Source organism: Clupea harengus, chromosome 21 (assembly GCF_900700415.2).
Source record: "Clupea harengus chromosome 21, Ch_v2.0.2, whole genome shotgun sequence".
Taxonomy (NCBI): Eukaryota; Metazoa; Chordata; class Actinopteri; order Clupeiformes; family Clupeidae; genus Clupea; species Clupea harengus.
In genome coordinates, this window is record NC_045172.1 from 13,476,828 (window position 1) to 13,484,327 (window position 7,500).

The 7,500-nt window shown below is 43.6% G+C and overlaps 1 protein-coding gene across 3 annotated transcripts in view; it reads left to right on the forward strand.

Moving 5' to 3' along the window:
- LOC105911894 (B-cell CLL/lymphoma 9 protein-like) overlaps positions 1-7,500 on the forward strand; it is a 46,828-nt gene that overhangs the window by 22,361 nt on the left and 16,967 nt on the right. For 2 of the 3 annotated variants that reach the window (XM_012840778.3, XM_031558326.2), the window contains exons 1-3: positions 160-1,463; positions 2,923-3,111; positions 7,216-7,303. The gene's annotated coding sequence lies outside the window, so the exon portion shown is untranslated. Of the gene's footprint in view, positions 1-159; positions 1,464-2,922; positions 3,112-7,215; positions 7,304-7,500 lie in introns of those variants that run through there. The other variant, XM_031558325.2, reaches the window with a different exon arrangement.

Sequence of the window (7,500 nt, forward strand, 5' to 3'; positions counted from 1 at the left end):
GTTGATTTTTGTAACAGCAGGAGAGAATGGAGTCTGTCTGCTCAGAGGGGAAACTCCTGTTGATTTCCTCCTGCCTGTGTTATGAGTTTGTGTGTGTGTGTGTGTGTGTGTGTGTGTGTGTGTGTGTGTGTGTGTGTGTGTGAGAATGAGAGTGAGAGAGTAGGAACAGAGAATTTGTGTATGTGTATGAAAGAGAGAGGATGAGAGAGAAGATAATTTGTGTGTTTGTGTTTGATTGATATGTGTGTAGTTCTCCAGAGTAGTTTGGGAGGGAGTAAGGTGTTGCCGTGGGTGAATAAAAGGGATTATATTTTTAGTTTAGTAGCTGAATAAATACATGCAGTATCACCTACATAGGCCTACCAGACACATCCATATAACACACACACACACACCAACACACAACACAAATACTGCAGACAACCACACAATATTTTTGTGCTATTTGAGGCGTTCTATTTGCAATTATTATCTAGACCCGTGTTGTTCGTGAAAATGTTAGTTCTACTAATTTTGTTCATTTCACATGACCATTGGTGAAAATGGTACTGGTTATTTGTTTGGAAACATTGGAAAGATTACTTCCAATTCTGTAACTTCCCTTTGGAAGAAAAGCCTACTCTAGGGTAATCTACCTATCCATGTGCCTTAACTACACTACTACTACATGATGTAGGCTACGATATCCTGACTGAAATATCAACTCTATTCTTTAGAGACCGTAAGTAGACAAATAGCAAATAATGCACAGTAGAGCTTTGGCAACCAGAGAATATCCGGTTTGTCAAAAATGGTCAAAGGTCAAATCTGTTGCCTGTAGTAAATATTTTGTTATTATAGTCCAGAGTATGATACTCAAACTGCAGAAAACGAAAAGGTCCTATAGAATAACTGCCTATTTAACTCTTCACAAATATTGTCCACGTATACTGAAGGCCTATACCACAAAGTGTATGCTACTGTCCACTGCAGGCAATCCATACATTTATCATTTACAGGCATATAATGTGTTAATATACGCTATTATTATTACTGACCGCACTGGACAGATTTTGCCATGCTTAATGTAACATGGAAGAGGAGTTTCGGCATCAGATTGAGTTTGTGTTACCCACAGAGGACTTTCGCCGAGTTGGCCAGACTCCCCTCCCCCAAACAGGAACAACCTCTTGAGAGAGAGAGAGAGAGAGAGAGAGAGAGAGAGATTTAAGGTGGACATTTATTATTTCAGAACGATATTTAAGGTGGACGTCTGTACTTTGAGCCACTGTTTCGCGTCAATTAATAGATAAGCAGTTAGCAATGTGGACTGTTCAACTGTGTCCTCTAAGAAACTTCGAGGATTGAGGTGCACTTGTCTAGTGTACATTTTCCCAGCGAATAGAAATACCTGTTTTTGTTTTGTTTGGTATACTAGATCTCTACTTTGGAATACGCCTTTGCTTCCATCGATAGGGAAATGGGTAAGAATGCCTTTGTTTTGGCTGTTGAGAAAAAAATCCTTTCCTTCCTTCCTACCGTTTGCCAACCGCGCCAGTGAACATAAACACAAAAGCGCACGCGACCGCAATAACAGCCACCACACTGCATTTCCCATCGCGGCAGTAAGCTACTATAGTTACCGTGTCGTTGTAGTAATCTAACGCATCTCCTACTAACTTAGCAACACAGTCACTTAGGTCCAGCTTTTATACAACCCAACCATCCATTATGTGCTTTGTTGCGCGTACTTATGTTGTCGGCAACTTCTGTTCTTAGCGTTACAGCGTGGGCTATGCCTTTCCCAGTTGATTTTGTATGTGGTATGTTGCGAACTAATCTACGTCTAAAAACCTGTCTTTCACAGGAAGTGTAGAGGCCCAGGTCTGATGAGATTCTGTTCCCGCTCCGTTGTTGAATTCATCCCGGCTCGGTGCCAGTCACATAGGTTGCAGCAGGGTTATTCACGGGGAACAGTTCTTGAGCCCGAAATGTACCTTCAGTGGAGGACGCCTTTGGCCACTTAAATTATCTTTTGTGTTGGCGTACTTACAAACACCAAATTATTCACACAGAAACAAAGATATCATAGGGTCTGAAATACGCTGTTCTCCTGGTCAGCATATCAAGTAACTCCACCCCAACCCCACACTAGGGAAACAGTGAGGCGCACTTTGTCTACGAGGAATACATGAGTAAACAGTAAACACCATTCTGTGTGCATTGTTCAACATATTTCCCTCAACATTTGATTTTTGTCATTATGCAAACTCCTGTCCTGTGGTTTAAATTATGTTAATGTTCCGTAGTGTCACCTGACATGTCCAACTCTACCCACGCTCAGTTTGCATCTCGGGGCTGGGTTGGCTTAGTTTTGTTGATCAGCTGCAGCAGGCCTAAGTGTTGTGTACTGAAATAACAAGAGTGTGGGTGTGCAGTAAGGAGGGGGGGGGGGGGGGGGGGGCTGTCCTCAGCTAGTAAATTAATGCTGAAGTACTGATGTTCCTTTGATTTCACTTCACTACCATTTGTGTGTGTGTGTGTGTGTGTGTGTGTGCAGAGTTGTGATATGCATGAGGTAATCTTGGCCGTAGTAGATAGTATGTGGGTGAAGAAAGAAGTGCAGAGTTGTATATGTAAAAGTGTATGTATGTGACTGCAGCGAACCGTACGCAGAAAAAAATCATTGGTGCTCCCCTGCCCCACCCTCCAGGACTTGTACTCTTCAAGAACCAGGAAACGGGCAGTTTTGCACTTAATTTATATTGTTTGTCTTTTATATAATCTCGATATTCCTTGTATATCGTGTAACTTCTGCATTGCTTGAGAGAAACCAACGGCTGGCACTAAATTTCCTTGTGTGTGTTAACATACTTGATTCTGATATGTGTGCGTATGTATGTGATGAACCTTGCTAACTCAACATTTCTGGCTCCTCCTCAGGTGCGTGGACAAGATAGTGCTGATACTGGTCAGTGCTGAACCACAGCCCAGGAGCTTGTGACTCTGTGGCGACAGTGACCGCTGAACACACAAACACACACACAAAGAGGCGCACACACACTTGGACTGATCGTCTGACTCTTCAGATGAGGACCTGCCCAGGTCTGTGAGACCTGAGGGTCATTTGAGGTAAGAGCACTCACACATGCCACATTTCTCTCTCTCTCTCTCTCTCTCCCTCCCTCTCTCTCTCTGTCTCTCTCTCCCTTTCTTTCTCTCTCTCTCTCGGTTCTAGTGTCTTACACAATCCATCTCTTCAGTAAAGAGTTGTACACTTTCAGAAAAAAAGGTCTTGGAGAGTCTGTTTGAGTGCAGTTCATTTCAGGTGGGTGAGCAACAGTGTCCTTTGTGTAGCAAGAAAAGGTTGGTTGGATTTCTGTTAGGATGTGATTCATTTCTTCTGCTGTGGAGCTGAAGTGTAGGAATTGATCAAACGGAGGCTGCACTGTACGAGCATTTCACTGTCCATTTGTTTTTTCTACAGTTCATCTTTGCTAAAGTTGAACATAGCATGATGGATAACAGACTTGACCATTCTTACCCTTAAATACACTAGGGCAAACTCCTTTTGAATATCGAAGCTGTAATATTTTGGAAAATATTATTTAAAATGACTAAGATTGACTAGTATGATCATATGAACAGTAAAGCTGGTCTAACGAATTTACACATTTACTTCCTTTTTACTTATATATTCTTATCCCAGTGCATTTCATTACATTATTACCATCCCATTTGCTAATAACATTGTATAGATGGGCATGATTTTCTTATGGCTGTGTGGTAGACCATACTTACTTACTTTCTTTGGTTCAGTGTTTGGATTTGGATTTGTGTTTTGGATGCTTTATTCAAAGGTTGCATTCCTACAACAAGCTCACAAATCTCTCTCAAAAGAAATTGATTCAATTGAAAAAAATTGATTTGGGCATCATTCCTCTGTGTCAGTGATTGGTGCTAATTTGCCGGCTATTGAATGTTCTTTCTGTTCATTAGCAGGACTCTCAGTATCCCTGAAAATAGTCCTGAATCTGAAAAGTGTCCTACGCTTTCTGTTATGTATGAAGGGGTAAATTGGGATGCGGACAAATAAAATGTGTGTGTGTGTGAGAAACAAGTTTAAATAATGCTGCTCTGCTCAAATCACTGCTCATTCAGTGCTGTGTGACCGCTTTACAAATCAGCTATGGTTTGGTTCAGATGTCAGTCTTAGCACCCTGTGGCGCTTCACCTTATGTAAAGTGTGTGTGTGTGTGTGTGTGTGTGTGTGTGTGTGTGTGTGTGTGTGTGTGTGTGTGTGTGTGTGTGTGTGTGTGTGTGTGAATGGTGGGTGCCTAAAATGGTGGAAAAAGTGAATGCACAGAATAAAGACGTGGTTTGTAGACTAGAGTTTGTGGTTGTGTGAGTAGGTGCACACTTGCATATTTGTGCATGAAGGTTAGACTGTGAATTGACTGTGAATATCAACTTGAATACTGTGAATATTGTTCTAATTGGATTTTAAGGAGAAGACTATAACAGTGTGTGTGTGTGTGTGTGTGCGTGTGTGTGTGTGTGTGTGTGTGTATGTGTGTGTATGCATGAGGGGTCTGTAGTCTTATGTATTTCTGTACTCCTGCTGAAGTGAATCATCTGTGGAGTCAGGACTGTGCATTGCATTCATAGCATTACATAGCATTAATGCGTAGCATTACATTCCTATTGATGGCAATGAAAAGTGTGTTTGAACGGTGCCAGTGTGTTTTTGAATGTGAGTGAAGGATTTCGTTTGAGAGTTTGAATGTGTGTGTATATCAGACAGAGAATGTGTGTGTGCGCATGTATGTAAATTAGAGTGTGCTTGCAAATGTGTGTGACTGTGTGCAAACGTCTGTGTGATGATGCCTCCTCCCGTAGCGTAATGATTGCCAATACTTCTGCCTGTAGAGTGACTCAACACCATGGACACATATCCTGTCTGCAGATTTAATCAAATCAGCGATTGAAATGGGGTTCATTGAACCAGCCTGCTTCACATCAAAGAATGTGCTAAGACAGACAATTTCAAAAGACACAAACTTGAGAGCAGGGTCGCACCCAAAAGAAACAAGGGCCCCTGTACCAGCGGAGTCAGGTCCCTTGCTGGATGCGCAGGCCTTAATTAGGAGCCCTGCTCAGCCTACCCTGTCTGAACTCCAAAGCCAAAAGCGGGTGGCTGTGGAGCCCCAGCTGTTCCATCAGCCCCACTTCACTCCACCTTGCCAGACCAAGGTTGTGTCGCCAGGCTGCACTGCCCGGTTGCCAAGATGCTTGGTCTTAATCAGCTTGTCATTCTCTTGGAGTGTGTGTGTGTGTGTGTGTGTGTGTGTGTGTGTGTGTGTGTGTGTGTGAGTGTGTGTGTGAGTGTGTGTGTGTGTGTGTGTGTGTGTGTGTGTGTGTGTGTGTGTGACAATGAATGGCCGTGCGTCTGTGTTTGTGCACATGTCCGTGTTTACAAGCCTGTGGATGTCCCAGTGCATGCATGCCCGTGTGTATTCATTGTTTGTGTTTCAGTGTGCTGTGTGTTTGTGTTTGTGTTTGTGTTTGCGTGCTCATTTGTGTATGTAATTCTCTGTCTCGCTCTCTTGTACACACACCACTGCCAGTGTCATTACCCTACATGCCAGCTGGTCCTCTGATACTGCCAGGAGTTAACACCAAGCAGGCATGCTGTTGTGTGTGTGTGTGTGTGTGTGTGTGTGTGTGTGTGTGTGTGTGTGTGTGTGTGTGTGTGTGTTTTGTGGGCATTTGTCAGTTGTTTCCTTTACATCTCTCGTTTACATGTTTTGTAACCATGGAGGGTCATTGATTGCAATGGAGCATTGTGGGGATTTATTAGTGAGATTGAAGTTTGTGAAAGAATGTATTTGTGCACATGTGAGAGAGGGAGAGAGAGAGAAAGAGAAAGATATGGAGAAGTGTGTGTGTGTGCGTGTGTGTGTGCGTGTGTGCGTGTGTGCGTGTGTGCGTGTGTGTGTGTGTGTGTGTTTGTGTGTTTGTGTGTGTGTGAGAGAGACAGAGTACAGTATTTGTGTGTTTTGAGAAGCTGCGGGTCACACTCTTCTCATTACCCAGGATTGCAGAAGTGGAATCTCTTCTCTCAGTATCTCAAGCTGCTGCTTGCTAATGTGAGCCCTGTGACTGCAGATGGCTCAGTACAGTCACACACACACACACACACACACACACACACACACACACACGCGCGCACACACAAGCGGTTAATAGCACACTGGGCAGCACTTTGGTGCATTATTGTTGTCGTGTTAATTCCATAACTCCTTAGTCTTTTTGAACTCAGAGTAAGAGTAACTGCACTGAGCTGATAGTTCTCTGCAGATGCCCGAGGTGTGAGACTGAAAGAGCAGTTAGGGAGACTTGAGGACCTGGGGCTCTGTTCTCAGGAGCCAGTGAGAAAAGAGCTTCACACTGATTACAGTTGCATAAATGGATTTGCACCTGCACACACACACACACACACACACCACACACACACACACACACACACACACACACACACACACACACACACACACACACACACACACACACACACACACAGAGCAGTTGACCTCCAGGATGGATGACCTGCTTTGGTCTTGGTTGTGAACTTGAAGCAGGAGAGCAGACTGTGTAAGGAGATTATCTCTCCACTGCCGAAAGCCGCCTGAGCTGGAGCTGCTACACCGCACCTGTACATACACACACATACATACACACACACACGCACGCACACGCACACACACACACACCGCCGTGAGCCCCCTGAGCTGAGCTGCTACGCCGCACCTGTACACACACACACACACACACACACACACCGCCGTGAGCCGCCTAAGGTGGAGCTGCTATGCCGCTAATGTTTGGCACCCAGAGCTAACACTCAAATGAACTGCTAATCCTAGAGGTTCACATACTGTTGCCAGTCACATGTATGTAATATTGTATCATTTTCCTGAATAAATAAATGACCGAGTATTATATTTTTGTATTATATTATAATATTATATAATTTATTTAATTATTTATTTGTCCACTTTTAGGACTCGTGTGAACATTTGGATGATGTTTTGGGTCAATATCGAACATTCTAAATTGCAAGCACATCCTTTGAGGTAGGGTCTGGGACTGCTTTCAGTTTTTTTCCCCAATGAGTAATTTCTCTCTCTCTCTCTCTCTCTGTCTCTTTCTATGTCTCTCTCTCTCTCTCTCCAGAATTGGAACTGTGTGAAGTGAGACATCGCATTGCTGAAGCAGCCATGGCACATACTCACTGGGAGCTATGGTGACACACTGGGATATGGTGAGTAATCACACACACACAGACATTTACCACACACACACACACACACACACACACACACAAAAACACACACACACACACACACACACACACACACACATACATTCAGCCTGAAGCCAGGTAACCACTGGTATAGTTTAGAACGGCTCCAGTGACATCACCACAGCTGTATTGATTGCATCACAGCTTTTCCTGTC